Genomic DNA, 21,097 nt, shown 5'->3' with positions numbered 1-21,097 from the left:
TTCTGGGCAAACCAGGATGAATGGTCCCCTGGTCAGCAGGATGGCTCTTGATCTGTTCTGTGAAATGAACTTCTCTTTCCTAGACAGAGTCTTCGCAGCAACCCTTGGAGGAGACGGGAAGCCAAAGCTGTTGGAGAGGATGCCGGGGCATTCAAGAAAAGGGGAAGCAGGGAGCCTTTTCAGGAAAGTTGAGCTAAAAATAGAGCACTGCCATTCAGCAGTGGCTGGGGCACTTCAAACGCTGGGGTCCCTGCCATTGTTTCTTTTCTTTGCATTCCTTGTGAGTCCCGGCTCCTTTTTCCTCTGCGTTATAAAGGAATCAGTCTGTGTGCCGACTCGTCTGGGATGCAGCCCCTTTAATGCATGGAGGAGCTGGACCAGAGGCTCACTGAGCTCCGGCTCGCTCTCACAGCCTGCGATTTTATAATAGATGGTCTCAGGCTGGGGCTGCATGGCTAATGAGCAGGGGACAAGCAGGGCCCTTCCTGCTGAAAGCCTGGGGCCCAGCTCCCCATCCCTGGCTGTCACTCACTCAATGGCTGGCTCCTCTCAGAGCCCAGGGTGGAAAACCTCTGAGTGAGGGGAGTGCAAGCCTTTGACTGGAGAGTGGGTTTCTTGATGAGGCGAGGAGTAAATGATGGGGTAGCGAGAGGGGAGAGGAAGCAACACTCCAGATCAGCATCCCCCACCTTTTTGTTTCCTGGAAGACAGCTTTTCCATGGATGGTGGTGGGGGGTGGGCACAGGGTGGGAGGGGAGGATTTCGGGACGATTCAAGTGCATTACCTTTCCTGTGCACTTTATTTTTATTATTATGACATCACCTCCACCTCAGGTCAGCAGGCATTAGATCCCGGAGGTGGGGGACCCCTGCTGTAGACAATCCCATAGGTCAGCGTTTCTCACCTCAGTACTTCTGGCCTGGACCATTCTTGGATGAGGAGGCTGTTTCTGTGCCTTGTAGGATGTTCGGTGGCATCTCTGACCCACCAGCTGCCAGGATTGTCCCCCATCCCTGGTGACAGTGCCACGGATCTCCAGGTATTGCCAGGTGTCCCCCTGTTGAGAATCATTGCCGTAGGTAAAACAGCAGGACTGTTTTCTAGATGTTTCTTTTTTGCATTGCTGTGTTTTGATCTGGCTGAAATCCCACCTTAGGCTCTTATAATACCATTTACTGGCCCAGTTAGCATTTGTGGTGGTGGGTGGTGATTTAAAATGAAATAGCCTCACTTTCAAGCTACGGGATTTGGCTCTGAAATAAAGTGAGCTGAGCTCTCTTACCTCCCCTTTCAAGAGTCTGTGAATAATGAGGTCTTTTTGCTGGAAATGAGATTATGCTTTTTTTCTCCATTTAAAACAATTCCCCCACCCCCACCAAATTTCTACCATCTAGTGTAACAGGTTTTCACTAGTTTTCTGGTGTAATGTAACTGACAATTACGTTTTTCACGAGGGCTCTCTGCCTCAGCCGTTCTGTCACTTTCCAGCGCACGTTCGTCTCTGAGGATGGAGTAAGGCTGGGATTCAGGGGGGCTGGGCGGGACCTGAGATTCCGGATGTCTGACAAGCTCCCAGGTGACGCCTGAGTGACTGGTCTGTAGCCCACACATGGAGTAGTGAGGCTCTAATGAGCACCGGCTCTTGACAGTTAAAGCAAAACTGGCAGATAGATCCAGGAGGATGCCAGAACACTCTGAGCGGGGGCAGCCTAAGATTTTGGCAACCTGCTGCCCACAGACCTTTCTGTTGAGGGATGGGATTGGCGGAGCCAGTCTGCAGCTTTGCAGGCTGTCAGGCAGCAGGAGGCCCCATGCTCCCAGCCTCTTACCTGATGCTGTGAGAAGCGATTTAACAGGACAGCCCAGGACAGATGGCTGCACCCCCTGAATCGGCACTGGAGGGGCAAGCCAGCTCCAGAAAGGCAGCAGGTGGGACCAGGGTAGACTCCACGCTGTTGGCTGGCTCCCTGGGTGGGTCTGGACTGAGCAGAGAGAGTCGCACAGGAGAGTAGCCCCTCAGAAGGGCTTGGACGCCACTTCCCAGGTGCCCAGCTCTGCAGGGAGGGTGGGCAGCCAGGTACACGCTCTCCTGGTGTGGGAGGCTCTCCCAGGGTCGGGGGTGATGTGACAAGCAGTTGGTGCTGCTCTGGTTATCTTAAAACCATTGTTTCTGCAGGTCTGTGAGTGGGAGGTGGTTTTGAGTTCTGTAGGAAGTGAGTAAAGCATTTCAAAGTGGTGATGGATGCAAAGGACTGTTTGTACCCACTGTTCTGTGTCAGGAGTGGAATTTCGCTATCAGTCAGCAGGTATACAGCATTGTCTTTACATTGCTTATTAAACCAACTTATTCAGAGAATTATAGAAGTAATTATCCTAGCAAAAAAACCTGAAACAAACAAAAAGGCAAACAACCTTTAATCTCATTGCCCAAATATAACCACTGTGAGGGTATTTAGACATTTGTGTTTCTCGTTTTTATTCCCTTCTGTATCTGTTTTTATTTTTTAAATAAAAAATATGTTATTTGATGTGATGTTAAAACCAGTTAGTATTTCTGATGAAGGATGTTAAAGTAAATTTGTGCTATTCATAATTTTTCAAAACTAGAATGACAGTCTGTGAAAGTCTTTGTGGGAGAACTGAATTGAGCTCTTTTGCTCTCCAGAAGTCCAGAGATCCTGAGTAAATCTTGAACCCCAAGTTTATTGGGGATTTGCATCTGAATATCTTTGCTTTAGCCGAATGAATGCTCTCTCTCTGTCTCTCTCTCACACACATACACAGGCTATTTTGATTGTATAGGGTTTTAACACATTTTTTAGTTCTTTCCAGCATCTCTCCAGGAATAGAGAGTAACTTTCTCTAGTTTATATATGGGGACAGGAGAGTTACAATGATTTAAAGAATAATTAGAGGTCTTAGTTCAGATCTCAGTGTCTTTTAGGCTTGTCTTTACAACAAGCAGTAATAGAATAACAAGATTTGGGTTGCAAGGATGGTCACCCTGCCTGAGTTAGGCAGGCAGACCTATATTACACTGACTTATTTATATAGTTCTCAATAACAAATCACCCCAAAACTTTATAGAATAAAGCTACCACCGTCTTATCATGGTTATAGACTCTCCGAGTTGGGAATTGGGGCAGGGAACCGTGGGGATGTCTTGTCCCAGCTCCATTTGCTAAACCAATCAATAAGCCTCAGTGAAAGCCTCAGCCTTTTGGGGGCCACAGCTGTCTGGAAGCTTCTTCCTTCTCATCTATGGTACCTGGGTTGGGGTGACTCCAGGACTGGACTCAGCACCCACATGTAGACTCTCCATGTGGCTTGAGCTGCTCCGAGCACGGTGGCTAGCTTCCACAAGAGAGGATTCCATGAGACAGAGAGGAAACTGCGTGGACTTGTACCACCCAGCTTCAGAAGCTGGACAGCATCACTTCTGCCTGCTTCTATTGGTCAGAGCCACTGTGAGCCTGCCATATTCAAGAGGATTCAAGAGGTGGGGATTCAGACCCCGCCTCTTAATAGAAGGAATCAGAATGTATGGCCAATTAAAAAAATAATAATAAACTAATTTAGCCCATACTACATCATGGCACTGATTCAACAGAAAATTAACTTGAGTAGAAGTCAGCAAAACTATAAAACAATGAGCTCATTGTAAATGGGGTGAGGGGAGACGAGCTGTGTATATTGTGAACAACTAATGAAAATAAGTGAAGTCAGTAGAAAGATTGAAATTAACCTAAGTACCTAGCAACTGGGGAGTGGCTTAAATAAACTAAAAACCTATTTATACTAGGAATACTGTGCAGCTTTTAAAATAAGGTAGCTCTGTATGGACTAACATGGGAGTATGTCCATCTATTAAGTGAAAATTATTTACAGAAAGCCATGTATTCAGTGACCCATTAATATTTTAATGTAACATGTATGTGTTAAAATATAGGAAGCAGTCTTATAGGAATTGCACCAAACTGTTCATGGAGGTTTCTCATGGGGATGAGAATAGGACTTGGTTGATTGTTAATGTGAAGGAGAACTTACTTGTTACTCTCTCTAGTTCTATGCTATTTAAATTTTTTAATGAGTTAAATATTCCTATATTGTTCTTAGGAGTTGCTATGTTGAGATTTTAACTTTTGAACTATGTGAAAGTTAATTTGGTAAATATCTATAAGTCAGGAGAGGGAATTGCTTTCTTCCTGGGCCTGTTGTTACCTCTTACCTTCCTTGAATTTTATTATATGACCATCTACAGCAGGTATGGTATTTGCACAAGTGGGCATTAGTCTGCTTAGCATGCACTGTAGTTACTGGAGAGGTTTGAGAGAGGCAGTCTTTTTGTTGTTGTTTTGTCTTGCTTCTCTTCTCTTGACTGAGAAGTCTCCTTGGTGACGGTACAATTCCTGAAACGCATGGTAATTCCAAGTGACCTTTGCATAATGGCTTTAGTAGAAATGAAGAGTAGACATGTTCATGTTGGGTTGAAACATTTAAGCTTCTGTTATTTCCCAGATGGAATCAACTATGTTCATATAATCAAATTGGGGAAATTCATTAGCCCTGGGAAAGATTTATGGCTTTAATGAGATTTAAACTGATCTAAATCTGAGCTGATATTCTGAGGTGGGTATTTTTGTAGCATCCCGTACCTCTCAGGCTCATAGAACAAGGATGGAGATCCATGTCTGTATTTTAAAGGGATAAGCCCTCTACTCATTTTCTGTGTTATGCAGTAGTTGAGTCCTGCGTCAACAATGATATTATTTCAACTAGTATCATAATGAGAGCTAGTGAGAGTGACTTACGGTGTGTTGGTGACTGAGCTGTGCCCTGGCCTGGCAGTAAATTCGGTGGATCCTTCCTGCCCTTGTGAGGCAGTTACTGCTGACAGAGACATCCGAGAAGTGGTTAGCAGAGGACTGGCCCGCAGTAGCTTGGTGTTTGCCCACTCTGCTCCATCACGCTCAGTGCCCTGGAGGCAGGCCATTGTGGTAGTCATGTGGGCCCCTTGCACTCTGGCTTTGGGGAGATAAGTTACGGTGCTTATTTGCTTTGTGCTCTCTCCTTCCCCCGGCTCTGGGTGGAGGCGGTGCTGGGTTCCTTTGCTGTAAGCCCTTAGTTCCCCGTTGGGGATACCTCTCCGGCTGCTGTTGTTGCAGCCCAGTTCTTGCTACAACTACTCCCTCCTCTTGACCCTTCAGACCCAGGGAAGTGATGGCTCGCTGATGTTGCTAGATTCCAGGTACCCCACAGTCTTTAGCAAATAATACTTCTGTTAAAGTCTTCTCAGCTACCTGTTTGAGTACCATGTCTTCCTTCCTGTACCCTGACTCATCAGATGACACCCCATCTTACAAATGAGGAGGATGGAGGGTAGAGATCTGTAAAGAACTGGGATTAGAATCCCTGCTGTTTTATGGTACAGCCTGATTGTCAGTGCTTTGCTATTTGCCTGTAGTGACTAGAAGATTCTCATCGTTCTCCTCAAATTAAGGAGAAACCCGAGGGAGAAAAAGTGTGTTTGATAAAACTGTGGGGTTGTGAAGTTAACAATCTAGCTCTTACACATTTAAATAAATGGCATCTTTAGTTCACAGTCTTCCATTTCTTCCCTTTGCAATTTCCACCAGGATCATTTTATCACCCAGGAAGGAGAAATAATGAAAGCAACAGAACATTCAATTTGCCACCTTATTTCCCTGGTTTGACTCAAGTTGACTGCTAGTTGTTTGTGAAAATCTTTGCGGACCAAGTTTCTGGGTATTTCAAAGAAATACGTGATTGAGTTGAAGAACATTCCTAAAGAGGCAGCTAAAAATGTGCTCAGTAATGACAGCCAAGTTGGAATGAACATAGAGCTTCTCAGGTGGCTATTTTGAAAGACAGAGTATTGATTCTGTGTGTGATCTCTTGACTTAACAAATACCAAAACGTAATCATGTTACCCAAGTCTCATCCCAGTGCATCCTGACTCTGTATTAATTTCCTTGACCTGCGGAGGACCTCGAGGCTGACTAGAATGACCAGGCTTGAGGGCAACCGCCCCACCCCACCCCTTATTGCCTGAACTCGGCTGTCTTTGCGGCAACACAGCCTAATAGTTACGAGCTAAGTCCTCGAGCCAGGCTCGTTGGTGCCAGTTCAAGCTCCACAAATGACCACTCTGTGCTTTAGTTTTCTCATCATAAGTGGGAATGGTAGTGCCTACCTCTCATAGCTCTTGTGAGGCTTAAACTCTGTGAAGGGCTTAGAAGAATGTCTAGCACAATTTCTATGAGCTCTGTCTTGGTGAGTTTGTTTTTTATTACTGTGATCATGACTGTCGTCATCTTCACAGTTTGGGACTCACATTGAGTTCTTCCTCTCTGTGATTACATGTATCCAGCACATTTCAGTAAACTTGTTTTTTTACTGGGAAGAATACAGAGATTAATTCCCTGAAGTGCCTACTTTTGACAAGGTTGTGTCCAAGTCATGGACTATGAGGAAACGACCCAAAGGAGGAAGAAGGAATTACAAGCCTGGTATGAAAGGGAGCATGCTGGGAAAAGAAGGTACCACTCAAATAATGCTGCTTCTTACAAAGCCAGTCCCTGGGGTCTGGTGAGGCTCAGATGCGTGTTTTGGCTGGTTTCTGTGGATCAGGTGTTAACTAGCCAGGTACCCTTTGTCCTTCGGCCGCTACCTTTTGTGCCTCTGTATCTTCACTTGCAAAGTGTTGTTAATACTTGTTGCCTCTCTAGTTTCTGGTTCACTTGGTGGACCAAACTATTTCAGACAGACAGTCCTGTGTGTGCCACAAAGATGGAGGGTATTCAAAGCCTGTGTGTTGAGTAGGAGTTGCCTCAGGATGGTGTGTGTGTGGAGTGAAGCTCAGGCCTAGGAAGGGTAGGGAACTGCACCCAGCCCTCCCTGCATTAAACTCCAGGAATCGAGCAGAGCTGTTCCACCCAGAAAACAGGGAGTGGCAAAACTCTACCCACTGGCGAAAAATGGGGTCCCAAAACCTGCCTTCCTCATGGATGAAGTTGTTGAATTCTTAGGTATGATCTGAGCCATGGACACCAAGTTGTCTAAAGCCAGTGGAGAAGATGAAGGGAGCTGTAGGAAGGGATTGGACTATAAGGCCTTCCTTGATGATGTATTACTCTATTTGTCAAATTTTCTGTAGAGGCTATTTTTTTTTTTTTGATAATTTCATTTGTTTCTGGTATTTTTTTCGTTTTTGGTTGTGCTGTGTCTTCGTTGCTGCTTGCGGGCTTTCTCTAGTGGCAGCGGGTGGGAGGTGCTCTTCCTTGCAGGGCATGGACTTCTCACTGCTGTGACTCCTCTCGTTGCGGAGCATGGGCTCTCGAGCTCAGCCGCAGTGGTTGTGGCCCACCGGCTCAGGTGCCCCGCAGCATGTGGGATCTTCCCGGACCAGGGATCGAGCCCGGGCCCCCTGCGTTGGCAGGTGGATTCTTAACCACTGGATCACCAGGGAAGTCCCTGTAGGGGCTGTTGTTCATTTTCTTCTTCCCACCCTTCCAGTGAAAATAAATCTTATGGTTTGACTTATTAGAAGAAGTCTTTCTTAACTTCAAACACTCTGATTCTCTTGAATGAAAATAGTATAACAGTAAAACTCTTGTGACATTTATAGTCTTTGCCATAATATAGACCTATGGATTGACTTAAGCCTCTGACTAGCTCTAAGCAAGCTGTGTGTGCGTGGCGGAGGGTTGGGTGGGGGTGGGGAGGGAGGAATGTGAATCCCTTCTCACACGAAGTAAATGGACTGCATGGTGTCACTTTTGAGTCACTGGGCAGGTCTGAGAACACACCTGGCCACTTGTGCTACCGTCACTTGGGGTGAAGAGTTTGCACATTGTATGTAAACACCTTCTCGCATTTCCTCACCCAAGTCACTACTCAGCTATAGCCCCTCTTGTTTCTCTTAAAACTGTCTAACAATATGATTACAGGAATAAAGACTGAATTCATGCTGCTTGAATCTAAAGACACGTGCAGTGGAAGCTTAAGTAAACCACATCCTGACTGAACAGTTTTTTTCTGCAGGGACTGTTCAGGGAGAATCACTATTTAGAGTGAGAAGACATATACAAGTTAATAATTTCTGGAGTTTTAAATCATCTGCTCCATGTAGAACCTTATTTCAATATAACAGGTATGTGACTGGAAGCAAAGGTTTCTGTAATACATGAACTTGAAAGATCAACTGTGGTTCAACTTTGTCCTCTTGTATATATATAAGGGGACTGAACTATTTGTGGAAGAGCATGTGGTTTAGAACCACAGCTGAATCTGAGCTGCCTGGCCCTAGAGCCTCGGGCAAGTCCCTAGCACTCTGAACCTTGTTTTCAGTTCAGTTCAGTCGCTCAGTCGTGTCCGACTCTGCGACCCCATGAACTGCAGCACGCCAGGCCTCCCTGCCCATCACCAACTCCCAGAGTTTATCCAAACTCATGTGCATTGAGTTGGTGATGCCATCTAACCATCTCATCCTCTGTCGTCCCCTTCTCCTCCTGCCCTCAATTTTTCCCAGCATCAGGGTCTTTTTCAAATGACTCAGCTCTTTGCATCAGGTGGCCAAGTATTAGAGTTTCAGCTTCAGCATCAGTCCTTCCAGTGAACACCCAGGACTAATCTCCTTTAGGATGGACTGGTTGGATCTCCTTGCAGTCCAAGGGACTCTCAAGAGTCTTCTCCAACACCACAGTTCAAACGCATCAATTCTTCAGCGCTCAGCTTTCTTTATAGTCCAACTCTCACATCCATACATGACCACTGGAAAAACCATAACCTTGATTAGATGGACCTTTGTTGACAAAGTAGAACCTTGTTTTACTCCTAGGTAAATTAGGTCATCTGTCTAGAGCAGTTGTTGGTGAAGTTTAGTAACTCCGTGTCAGACCACTAGCACAAAACCTAGTCAATTAACATATAAATGCCAGCTGCTACAGAACCCAGTATTCCATATCTGAAGTACACCTAGGGCTTTGTCACAGAGCAGGTGATCAGCTGTAGGCTTGATGGCTGAAGTTTTAACACATTGATTGGACAGACTCTAATTTTACGAGATATAATTTATGCTGCTGCTGCTGCTAAGTCGCTCCAGTCGTGTCCGACTCTTAGCAACCCCATGGACTGCAGCCTACCAGGCTCCTCCGTCCATGGATTTTCCAGGCAAGAGTACTGGAGTGGGGTGCCATTGCCTTCTCCATATAATTTATGAGATACTTGTATAAAATTTTAATCTCTTCGTGACACTTTAAAAATATTTTCAAAGTTCCTTTGGTATTTTTTCCTTATATGTCAGTTTTTTAAATATAGATACCAAATTGAATATAAAATTCAAAACAGATATAAACAAATAAGAAAGGAAGCTCTTTCTTATAGTAGATGGCTTCAAGATAGAAGGAATAGTGGAGTTAGAAAATCCTCAGCAGATACTGCCCTTGGTGGACAAAGTTTTCATGAGGAAAGGATATTTACATAGTCACAAAGTGTCTCCCCTCAAGTCACTTACTTATCACAAAGGGAAAAAGAGTGAGTATTCGGTGGAGAAACCTGGCGTACATCATCTTCACCAGATGATTAAAGGCAACGTCACTTGTGCAGAGTCAGACACGACTGAGCAACTTGGCACACTCGCAGGCACACATATTGAGACAAACCAACATCAGTGCCTCCTGATCTGAGTCTGTTAAAAGCGTACAGTGTGAGTTTTGTTGTCTAAGTGCCAGAGGTTCACAACCTGAATCAGGAGGAAACATCAGACGAATCTGGTGGATGTTCTATAGAATTAATGGTTGTAATCCCATCAAATATAAGATCAACAGAGACAAGGACTGATAACAGTTCCAGATACAAAGAGGGTAGAGAGACAGGGCAGCGCAATGCATGGGACAAAGAGAAATCTGTAAAGGACATTATTGGGACAGGGGGTGAGACTTGAATATAGACTGTGGATTGGATGGTCGTGTCATATAGATATTAAATTTCCTGATTCAGATAATTACGCCAGGTTCATGTAACAGAATGCCCTTGTTCTTAAGAAATACGCACAAAATGAACTATAATGAGAAGGAAGGTAAAGAAACCATAGCCCAGGGCTAGAGGGGTTCACATTGGTCATGATGTGCTCAGCTCTTTAGTTGGCTTTATTCTTGCCCACTGTGATATGGAAGAGGTGTGCAGAATGCTGACAGTAAGGGAAACGCATTTTCCTTGAAAAGAGGTAAAATACTACATACACTTGAATGTCATACCTTTGGATGGATGAATCACAATGTGTGAAGAACTGGTGGGAACTCTAGAATGGTGTTTGAGACCTGGATGTGATCTTTATTGACCTATTAAGTACTTTATTTCGATTTTTTTTTTTTTTTGAGCAACCTCCAAGTGGATGGGATTAGGATAAGAGTATTTTAAATATTTGGAAGTGTTTTTATATAAATTAAGCTAATATTAAGCCATTAATACTATTAAAGAGACGATAGATTTAAAAGCACTCCCATTGGGCAGATAGGAAGTAAAACCCAGAGAAGATTAAGTGACTTGCCCCAGGTGGTTTCTCCCAGACTTTGAACTTTCATCTGTATGACCTCCTACAGTTGGGTTCTTTTATAGACCATAATTCTGTGTACTTTCTAGGAATAAAAGAAAGTATCAATATAAGAAATAGAAGAAAGAAAATGTCTCTGTTGTAGGTTAGCAGTAGTTTTTGTTTTGAAAAGAAAATTAGACCAGAGAGGTGCCTTTGCTACTTTGAAATTTTTGGGTTCTGTGAAATTGCCTCTTAGGCCAAATTCAATTTAAGATCTGTTCCTGTTAATCGGTGAGGGCTCTGGTGTCTTTAGGACTCTCCCAATGATCTGCTTTTCTGTGCCTGTGTGAGTTGATGGGTGACTTCCCCAAACCCAGCTCTCTGTCTTGCTGAGAAGCAGCTGAGCGGTGGTTTAAGGGTGAGGTGATGGAGCTGGAGCGTCAGCTTGAATCTCAGCTCTGCCTCTTGCCAACTGTGCATGCTGGGCAAGGATAATGATGATAACAATGATAATCCTCAGAAGACTGTGAATATTAAATGTGTTAACATTTGCAAGGAAATGAGAGCAGTACCTGGCATAGAGAAAGTGCCATGTAAGCATTTGTTTTCAATCGTGATAAGATATACACAAATGTACCTTATGTACAAACCTTTTTAAACTACACAGTTCTTTTACTATGTGCATTCATACTGTTGTGTACCCATTGCCACTGTCCATCTCCAGACCTTTTCCAGCTTCCCAAACCCACCCTGTGCCCATTCAACACTAGCCCTGCCTTCTCCCCTCCCTGCAGCCCCTGAAAACCACCACTTCCAGTCTCTGTGATTCTTGACTAAATACCTTGGCTCATGCCAAGTACATATTTAGAAGCAAAGAACTTTGGGGGTTTACATGCCGGAGTGTGTACAGAACAGGTTTGCTCAGTGTTATCTAGCAAATTGGTATAAATTACCTTCCAAGGGCACTGGACAACTTGAATGTCAAACAGAGCTGGAGCATCCAGCTGAAAAGCAGCCCACCCCTGAAAAATAGATGTGGGAAACCAGATGGAAGGAGAAAGTTCTGGTTTCTCTTTGCTCCGCACTTTTTCCTCCTGACATGCTCCCCTGCTTCAGGAGCACAGTGGCAGTGGGTCTGCAGGCGCCGATGGGCTAAGGGGGTCAGGTTGTTGCGGATCACCGCAAGGCATGGTGATATGGGGCAGAGTCAGACTCCAGTGCTGCAGGAATAGTGGGTGGAGGGCGTCAGAGGTCGAGATGCTTCCCAGGCATGACACCTCCTGTTCAACAGGCAGCTAAGCGTGAGCCAAGCTGGCATTGGCGTGGGTACCCGGTGCCTGCAGGGTACACATCTGCCTGGAATACCAGTTTCACTAAGTTTCGAGGTGGGGACTCTTATATTTTAAATACTGAACCACAGATCAGTCGGGGAGTAGAATGCAAAATAGATGGTTATTTTTAAGAGCGAGTCTGAAATGAGACTATTCATGCTTTTTGGGCTTTGAGCCATGACCCTGTATACCTGTCTTTATCCCCAGTTCTTTCTGTGTGTTTTTTTCCCTTCTGCATCTAGGGTTATTTCTCTGCAGAATAGCTCATTAATGTGCAATGCGGGAAGCCTAGGTTTGTGTGCAGGTCAAGAGAGGAGGGCTCAGAAAGGCAGGTCTGCCTCTCCTGAAAGCAGTGTGCAGCAAGGAGTAGACGATGCAAGACTGTGCTCTCCACCCTCAGCTGTGGTCCAGGACAAATGACTCAGCTGCTCCGGGTGTCCATGTCCGCATCTGTAAAATGGGACTCACACTAGTATCACAGGATTCTTATGGGTTGGTGCCGGGGAAAACTGTATCATGGAAATTTCTCTGGGGCCATGGAAGTTTAGAAGCCAAAGCCTCCCCAACTGCTTCTCCAGCCCCTCTGCTTATCCCTCTTCTAAATCATTTGTGTAGCAGGGCTTCTACTACACAAGACTCTTGGGCTTCTTTCTTTTCTTTCTGGACTTCTTCTCTCTGCCTTTCCTCCTGGCGCGCCACCCTTGTGAAATCAAGAGAGGGAAGGCTGGCTTAGAAAAGAGTTTGGAGTTGCCCAAGGCCATTCCAAAGGAGCCCACCTCAGCGGGCAAGCAGCCATGTGTGCTGCTCAAGGCTCTGACGTGTGGAGCCTTCAGAATGGTAGTGGATGGACGGAGCCCTGGGGGAGGGAATGGCAAAGCAAGGACGCTGAGGAGCAGATCTAGGGCTGTCTCCTGAAACTCCATCCCTGCTTCCCATGGATGCAACTCTGCACGTTCCAAGAAAATGCACTGTTGGTGGCTCAGAATACCAGTGAACTGGTGAAATGAGGATCTTGGTTTGACGGTTGTTTTATTTTTAATTCATAAAATTATGTATTAATTTATTTTTTATGGCTGTGCTGGGCCTTTGTTGCACAGCACAGACTCTAGGGCGCATGGGCTCAGTAGTTATGGTGCCCAGGCTTAGTTGCCTCTCGGCATGTGGGATCTTAGTTTCTGGACCAGAAACGGATCCTGTGTCCCCTGTATTGGCAGGTGGATGCTTAACCATTGGACCAAGTCCCTTGAGTATTTAAATTAACAGTCATTACCGTGATTGAAGTCACAGATTTGACAACTGATGTCCGATGAGCTGTATGTGGAATTACATATACAGTTACATGTACCTGCCAGGTGGACTTTGGAAAGAGCTTTTATCAAAAGAGCAAAACTCTGCCCAGCTCCTGAATGATGAGCTGTCATCTGGTCTTACCCCTGATAGCTGTACAACATCCTGGCCCGTCTCCCTGTTCCTCTCCTTAAAAAGTTCGGATTTAGAAGGCTGAGGGACTGGGGAGGAATGGAGACTCGGAGAGCTGAGGAATGGGACCGGAGACAGAGCACGATGATGCCTCTTGAAATTGCACATGCAACTTGTTAGCCTTCTTGTCTTCCCTAGCTGTGTTTCCGCTCCAGCTTTCTCTTCCCTCCTTGATCAGCTGACTTCAGACTTGATCTGGGAAACTGGCTCTGAGCAATCCTAACATTGAATACCCTCTTCCCCTTGGCTTTTCTTTTCTTTGTCCTGCCATTGGTTGCTCCTTTTTCCAGAGGTTTTCCCAACTTCTCTCCAATGCTACGTGTTATCTGTTAGACAAGCCATCTGGGGCATAGGATTCTTTCTCACACGTCATCCAGTGTCTTCCCTGTGCTCCTGATGTGCTCTGCGACTATTTAACCACGTTAGAGACTTTGCCACTTACCAAAAGAAACACATTCTGTTCTTGTTGTATTTATTGGTTTTAATTACAAGCCACTTGGAAGGCGTTTGAAGACTGCATCTCTATAATTATCTGCCAGCACTTTGCACCTAGTGGACCAATTGCAAGAGTAAATTTCCATCCTCACTTGGCTTCATAAATGTGGATGTGTCTGCTGCACAAATGCTAGCAGGGTTTTCCTCTCTGGAGTGGAAACAGTGACTTAATTCTGAAATTGTATTCAGGTCCTCTCAGGATCTAGTGCTGGTACACAGTTTGGCTATCTCCTCTGTTGCATGTGAGACCTGTGGTGCCAAGACATTCACATGTAGAACAGTGATCCAGTGCCCAGGCAGAAAGGAAATGCCAGGGAAGATCAGTTATTCTTTTAAGTCTGAAGCAGAAGAACATGAATTATGTTTAAGGTGGTAACTGTCCTGGCTGCTGTATAAAGTTTTCAGAGTTTTGGGCTAAAGAATTGTAATTTCTAAAAACCGTGGTGTCTTTCGTGGTGTTTATAGGCAGATGCACTTTTAAAATCTTGATCCTTGTACTTTTCTGTGAGCAGTAGTTCTATGTGTTGGGACAAAAAGCACCCAACAAGCCAAAACCAAAATGTTTTCAGCTTTGTTGCCCAAGTGGGGTAAATTCTTTCCCACAAGAGAGACGTTCCCAGGGTATTTCACCCACTTTCCAAGTAGCTTACAAAATCATGGTTTGTATACATTCTCTTCAGCCTGCAAGCTCGACACTGGCTTCACCCCCTCTTGCCAACTCCACTCCCTTCCCACATTGGCCATTCCATTTCCTCCTACAGCTCCCTGTATTGTTGACCTAAAAGAATAAAAATATGTTTGCTCTAATATAATAGGGTACCTCCAAAAGTTCAGTAAAAACTAAATCGAAGCCAAGAGTTTGTTTTAAATACAAACCAGCTCTGTAACCTACTAGCTCTGGGGTCTTGAGCAAATAGCTTAGCCCATTTAAGACTTAGTCGAGTGGAGGAAAATAATGCTTGTCCATCTATCTGATGGGGCTGGGACAGTCATTTGAGCTAAGTGATGTGGTGCTGGTTGTTTGCAGTCGCTCAGTCGTGTCAGACTCTTTGAGACCCCATGGACTGTAGCATGCCGTGCTCCTCTATTCTCCACTCTCTCCCCGAGTTTGCCGAAATTCATGTTCTTTGAGTTGGTGCTATTATCTAACTCTCTCATCCTTTGCCTTCTCCTTCTGCCATCAATCTTTCCGAGCATCAGGGTCTTTCCCAATGAGTCGGCCCCTCGCATCAGATGGCTGAAGTGTTGGCTCTTCAACATCAATCCTTCCAGTGAACATTCAGGGTTGATTTCCTTTAGGATTGACTGGTTTGATCTCTGCAGTCCAGAGGATTCTCAAAGAGTCTTCTCAAGTGCCACAATTTGAAAGCATCAATTCTTTGATGCTCAGACTTCATTATGGCCCAACTCTCATATCTGTAAATGACTACTGAAAAACCATGGCTTTGACTAGACTGACTAGTCAGTCTGGACTAGACTAGCTTTGTCAGCAAAGTAACATCTCTGCCTTTTAATATGCTGTCTAGGTTTGTCATAGCTTTCCTTCCAAGGAGCAAGCGTCCACAGTGATTTTGGAGCCCAAGAAAATAAAATCTGTCACCATTTCCACTTTTTCCCCTTCTGTGTAGATGACGTCTATGAAACCAAAGTGCCTGACTGAAGTCCCGCTCTTTGCTCGTGGCGTCATCTGCAGCACTTGATGACGTCTCACAAATCCAGTATTCCCCAAGCCCTTAATGTGTGAGCTGATGCTGACTTTCATACCCCATTTAAATGCCATTAAGACCTTCTTGTTCATTAAAACTAGCCTAAACTGCTTTCATGGGGTCGCAAAGAGTCGGACATGACTGAGCGACTGAACTGAACTGAAACTGCTTTAGCCCAAAGTCAAGTTGAAATGTATTCTGCAGCTATGACTGTGTTGGCAAGATACCTCCATTTGCATAGTATGATCCACTAGAGAGCTGAATTTTTGGCATGCTTTAAAAATTGACTGTCCTGAATCATGTGTTAATTCACACTCACTAACAAACAGCATATGCTTGCATTAATAGTACCCTTCTGTTCTCCATCCTAGCCTTCTAATTGCGTGTTTTATTAAACTCCTCTGCCAAATATATGTGTAGATTTAACGTTCGCTCCTCGTATATCCTGCAACAGTGGGATACCTCCGTGCCATTTTCCTTGTTCGTTACACAAACTTGACTTCATGGAAGCTGGCGCAGGAAGGGGGTGCCTTCTGGTGCCGGGCCATGCGCCGTTTCCACCTCCACCATCTGAAGTCACTGAGTGAATTGGCTCCTCTTTGCTGGCTTCCTTGTCCTTCCCCCGAACCAGGCTCTTCTTCATCCTGTTCGTTCTGTTGCCACGCTGTGCTCTTGTAAAGCGTGGCCGTGGTTCTCTTCTATTCAGACTTACAGGGCTTCGTGTCGCAGAGGTTCAGCACCGCCTTCGCTCCGTCCTCCATCTCTGGTCCCCTTTGTCCATTCCTCTCACTTACCTCTTTCCCTACCTTCTCCTTGGCTCAGCATACCTTCCAACAGAGTGGGGCCATGCGTCATCTTCCTCTCTGCTGTCTTTGAACTTCTCTGTGTGTGTGTGTGTGTGTTTCACACCATAAAGCTGACTGAGTATCCAGCACAAATTTTAATCTCTGTGATCCCTTTCTTGATGCTCAAATGGGTCAACTAGGTGCATGAAAGTTATCTTTCTCAATGGAACTGGCATGAAGGCTTATTCCTCATCATATTTTAAAAATCTTTATGTAACTGAACATTGAAACAAATATAATCCTTTCTTATTTTTGATATAATTAAAGTAATACACATCAGCGGGGTAGAGTATTTGGAAAATGTAAGAATCAAAGAGTGAAGGAAGAGCTCTCCTTTTGGAAACAAATGCTTTAGCATTTTGATATTTCCTTTTAGGATTCTTTCCCTTATTAGAGTTTATATAATTATTATAGCAGTATATAGACACATGTATATATGTATACAGTATGTATATATGTGTGTGAAATTAAAATTGTGCTTTTAAAAATTTATATAGCTTCAAATACATTCAGTAGGCAAGTTACATGGGAGACTGAGGGGAAAATTGAATATGATCAATTATCCTTGGAAAAACTATCTGATTATCGGTTATCTTTACTATACTTATGTTTATAAGTTTTATATCTTATATAGCATCACCAGCTCAGTGAACATGAATTTGAACAATCTCCAGAAGAGAGTGAAGGACAGAGGAGCCTGGCATGCTGCAGTCCATGGGATCGCAAAGAGTCAGACACAACTTAGCAACTGAACAACAACAACAGACTCATTTAGTAATTGATTACACAAGAATTTAGCCACTAAATAGTTTGAAATATACATGAGGAAAAAATGTTTCCAAAAAACACTCATACAACAGCTTCATGGGGTTAAGTGGCATTATTCCCATTCTATATATGGGGACACGGGGTATGACAGTGTTACAGGTGCCCAGAGCACTGCTCTTCCCTCTCAGCCACACCCCTACTAAACAATCGAGTGTCTTTGAGGAGGGATAAATTAGGAGGTTGGGATTAACATATAACCATTGCTATATTTAAAATAGATAACCAATGGGGACCTCCTGGATAGCACAGGGAATTATAGTCAATATTTTATAATAAGCTATAAAGGGAAAGAGCTGACTCATTTGAAAAGACCCTGATGCTGGGAAAGATTGAAGACAAGAGGAGAAGGGGACGACAGAGGATGAGATAGTTGGATGGCATCACCAACTCAATAGAGATGAGTTTGGGTAAACTCCGGGAGTTGATGATGGACAGGGAGGCCTGGCATGCTGTGGTTCATGGGGTCGTGAAGAGTCGGACACGACTGAGTAACTGAACTGATGAGGGGAAAGAATATGAAAGAGAATTTATATCTGTATAAGTGAATCACTGTGCTATAACACCTGAAACTAACATGATATTGTAAATTACCTTCTTGTTACTGTTTAGTCACGAAGTCATATGGACTACTGTAGCCCACCATGTGCTCCTCTGTGCACGGAATTTTCCAGGCAAGAATACTGGAGTGGATTGCCATTTTCTACTCCAGGGGATCTTCCCAACCCAGGGAACCAACCTGTGTCTCCTGCATGGGCAGGCAGATTCTTTACTGCTGGGCCACCAGGGAAGCCCTGTAAATTGGCTATGCAGTGAAGTGAAGTGAAGTCACTCAGTCGTGTCTGACTCTTTGCGACCCCATGGACTGTACCCTACCAGGCTCCTCTGTCCATGGGATTTTCCAGGCAATAGTACTGGAGTGGATTGCCATTTCCTTCTCCAGGGGATCTTCCTGACCCAGGGATCGAACCCGGGTCTCCCGCATTGTAGACAGACGCTTTACCGTCTGAGCCACTTGCAAAATGTCATGAAAATCAGGCATGATTGACAAGTTAGATAGAAATTAACCTTTTGTGAGGAAAGAGGAGTAAAATGGAGATGGGTGTCTCAGAGAAAACATGGTAGATTTTCTCAAATGTGTTCTCAGCATTTGTTGACCATATCATTTTGCTTATGACGTGACATAGTGGTGTCATTTCATTTTTTGTTGGTTTTCATTTTGCTCTTGTTACAACCCTTGCATTCCTAATGTAGTCTAACTTAGCAATACTGAATACTACCTTACTATTTTTTCCTTTGCTGGACTACATTTGAGGTTTCTACATCTCTGAGAAATAAGCCTGTAATTTTACTGTCTGTACTTTCTCAAGATAATAGCGTTAATTTATATGGTTTCCAGCAGGGAAAATTGTGTTTTTTGTTGTTCAGTCCCTAAGTTGTGTCTGACTCTTTGCAATCCCATGAACTACAGCACACCAGGCCTGCCTGTCCTTTACTAGCTCCCTCAGTTTGCTCAAACTCAAGTCCATTGAATCAGTGATGCCATCCAACGATCTCATTCTCTGCCACCCCCTTCTCCTCCTGCCCTCAGTCTTTCCCAGCATCAGGATCTTTTCCAATTAGTCGGCTCGTCACATCAGGTAGCCAAAGGTATTGGAGTTTCAGCTTTAGCATCAGTCCTTCTAATGGATATTCAGGGTTGATTTCCTTTAAGATTGACTGGTTTGATCTCCTGGCTGTCCAAGGGACTCTGAAGAGTCTTCTCTAACACCACAATTCCTAAGCATCAATTCTTTGATGCTCAGCCTTCTTTCTGGTCCAACTCTCACATCCGTACGTGACTACTGGAAAAACCATAGCTTTGACTATGCAGACCTTTTCCCACAAAGTGTTGTTTCTTTTTAATACACTGTCTAGGGTTTGTCATAGCCTTCCTTCCAAGGAGCAAGTGTCTTTTACTTTCGTGGCTTCAGTCACCATCCGCAGTGATTTTGGAGACCAAGAAAATAAAATCTATCACTGTTTGCACTTTTTCCCCATCTATTTGCCATGAAATGATGGGACCAGATGCCTTAATCTTAGTTTTTTGAATGTGTAGTTTTAAACTGGCTTTTTCACTCTCCTCTTTCACCCTCATCAAGAGGCTCTTTAGTTCCTCTTAGCTTTCTGCCATTAGAGTAGTATCATCTGCATATTTGAAGTTGTTGATATTTCTCCCGGCAATCATGATTCCAGCTTGTAAGTCTTCCAGCCCAGCATTTTGCGTGATGTACTCTGCATAAAATAAAAGTCATGTAAATCTATCTGCTGATTAATGAGATATCAGTAATAACCATCAATAGCACCCTCAGAACAGTCTAATGGCCCCTGGGCCAGTCACCAAACATTTACATACAGGGAGGCAGTGGCACTTAGGAAGAGTAGAACTGGAATCCAGAGATTCCAGAACTCTGGAGTCAGGGTTGTTCCAGCTCTGCCACTGAACTGTCCTTGTGATGTTAGGATTACCTAAGCCTGAATGACCCAACCTCTCTGCATCTCTTTTCCATCAGAAGAGTGGAGATTCAAATTCCTGTCTTAAAGGGGGATAAGCGATAATATATGTAAAGTATCTGGCATGTGGTAAGTGATCATTACGTGTTAATCCCTTCCGTCTGCTACTTTCATGCATGTATCACGAAGCACGCACACGAGTGAGAGAAATATAGCATATGCACCCGAATTGGAAAAAAACTCAGCCAAGAAGCTGTTTTGTTTTCCTCCGCTTACCTTTGAACTGTTTGTGATTAATTTTTTCTTTTCTGCTAGTAGTCAAGGAGAAATGAGTCCAAGCTTCCCTATTCTATTGTCTTCTAAGACTCCTAGCTTTGTGGCCGTATTCTCTGATATTCTAGGTCATTTGGAATAGTTTGAGAGGATAAGGACAGCGGGTTCCCAGGGACTGACTTCTCCTTGAGAACAGCCCAGGAGCCATCATTATATATAACCTGCTAAGTCTGTTTAACAGTTGTAAAATATCATTCCCATGAAGTATCAAAGTGTAAGTAAATATGTTCATTAAAAATGTTCATTTTCTATGGAAAGCAGGGAGAATCATTTTAGGACTAGTTGTAAATTGGAGTGTTTTTGCACTGACCATCTTAAGAATAAAAAATTCATATCCAAGTGAGATAAGTTGAATTCCTTTCCCCTCCTTTAAAAATACTAGAAGCTCATCTAGGCTAAAGATTTTTATAATTCCTTCTGTAATTTTAACAGTCAGGGTTAAAAAGTCTACATTGTCTTTGGAAACTTGATACTCCATTCTTCCTTACTGAAATCTGTGTAGGAGCAGGTAGAGAGCAAATGCAACTTTCCCTGTGCCTATTTGGTAGCTAAAGAGGTGGTTTTGTCCCCAAATGTTTTTTTGCTTTTCTAATTGACTACAAAATACCAAATCTAACAATCATTGCTTTTAATTTTTTTCCCAAATTGAGCAAAGTCCCAGACAGACCTGCTCCCGCCCCGCCTCCCAGACTTCAGGTTGGCCACCTCTGTGTATGGATCTTAACATCTTCATGGTCTGCTTTGAGTTTCCACGTTATTTAAAATAGAAAAAAAGACATTCTTGGTCAAATTTGCACAGTGGACCAAAATTAATTTTCTTCCCATGTGCGAGATGTAGAAGTAAGGTCCTGTTCTGAAAAGTTGTCCTGGGTTTTGAGATCTTGGGCTTGTTAGAAACAGATTGGCATCTTAGGTGCTCAAGTATGATCACATCCTTGGGAAAAGCTTGGCACCTTTTGCATCAAAGTGGGATCAAATAACTCTTTTTCATATGTTGATCTTAAAGCTATATATACTTAAACTGTGTTTGCAGA

The 21,097-nt window shown here is 43.9% G+C and overlaps 1 protein-coding gene and 1 long non-coding RNA gene across 2 annotated transcripts in view; one reads left to right on the top strand and one right to left on the bottom strand.

The window, feature by feature from the left end:
* The window catches only part of LOC120860949 (ras GTPase-activating-like protein IQGAP2), a 309,525-nt gene that overhangs the window by 18,396 nt on the left and 270,032 nt on the right, over positions 1 to 21,097 (top strand). The window lies entirely within an intron of this gene.
* Positions 9,108 to 15,169, bottom strand: LOC120860961. Its single transcript, XR_005720467.1, has 3 exons — positions 14,908 to 15,169; positions 12,455 to 12,456; positions 9,108 to 9,119 (listed from the first exon to the last, which is right to left on the bottom strand). It is a non-coding gene; the product is annotated as an uncharacterized LOC120860961 (long non-coding RNA).

Source organism: Oryx dammah, unplaced genomic scaffold, assembly GCF_014754425.2.
Source record: "Oryx dammah isolate SB20612 unplaced genomic scaffold, SCBI_Odam_1.1 HiC_scaffold_11210, whole genome shotgun sequence".
In the NCBI taxonomy this organism is placed as follows: Eukaryota; Metazoa; Chordata; class Mammalia; order Artiodactyla; family Bovidae; genus Oryx; species Oryx dammah.
The sequence above is the reverse complement of the archived record's forward strand: the minus strand, read 5'-3'. Positions and strand labels throughout refer to the sequence as shown.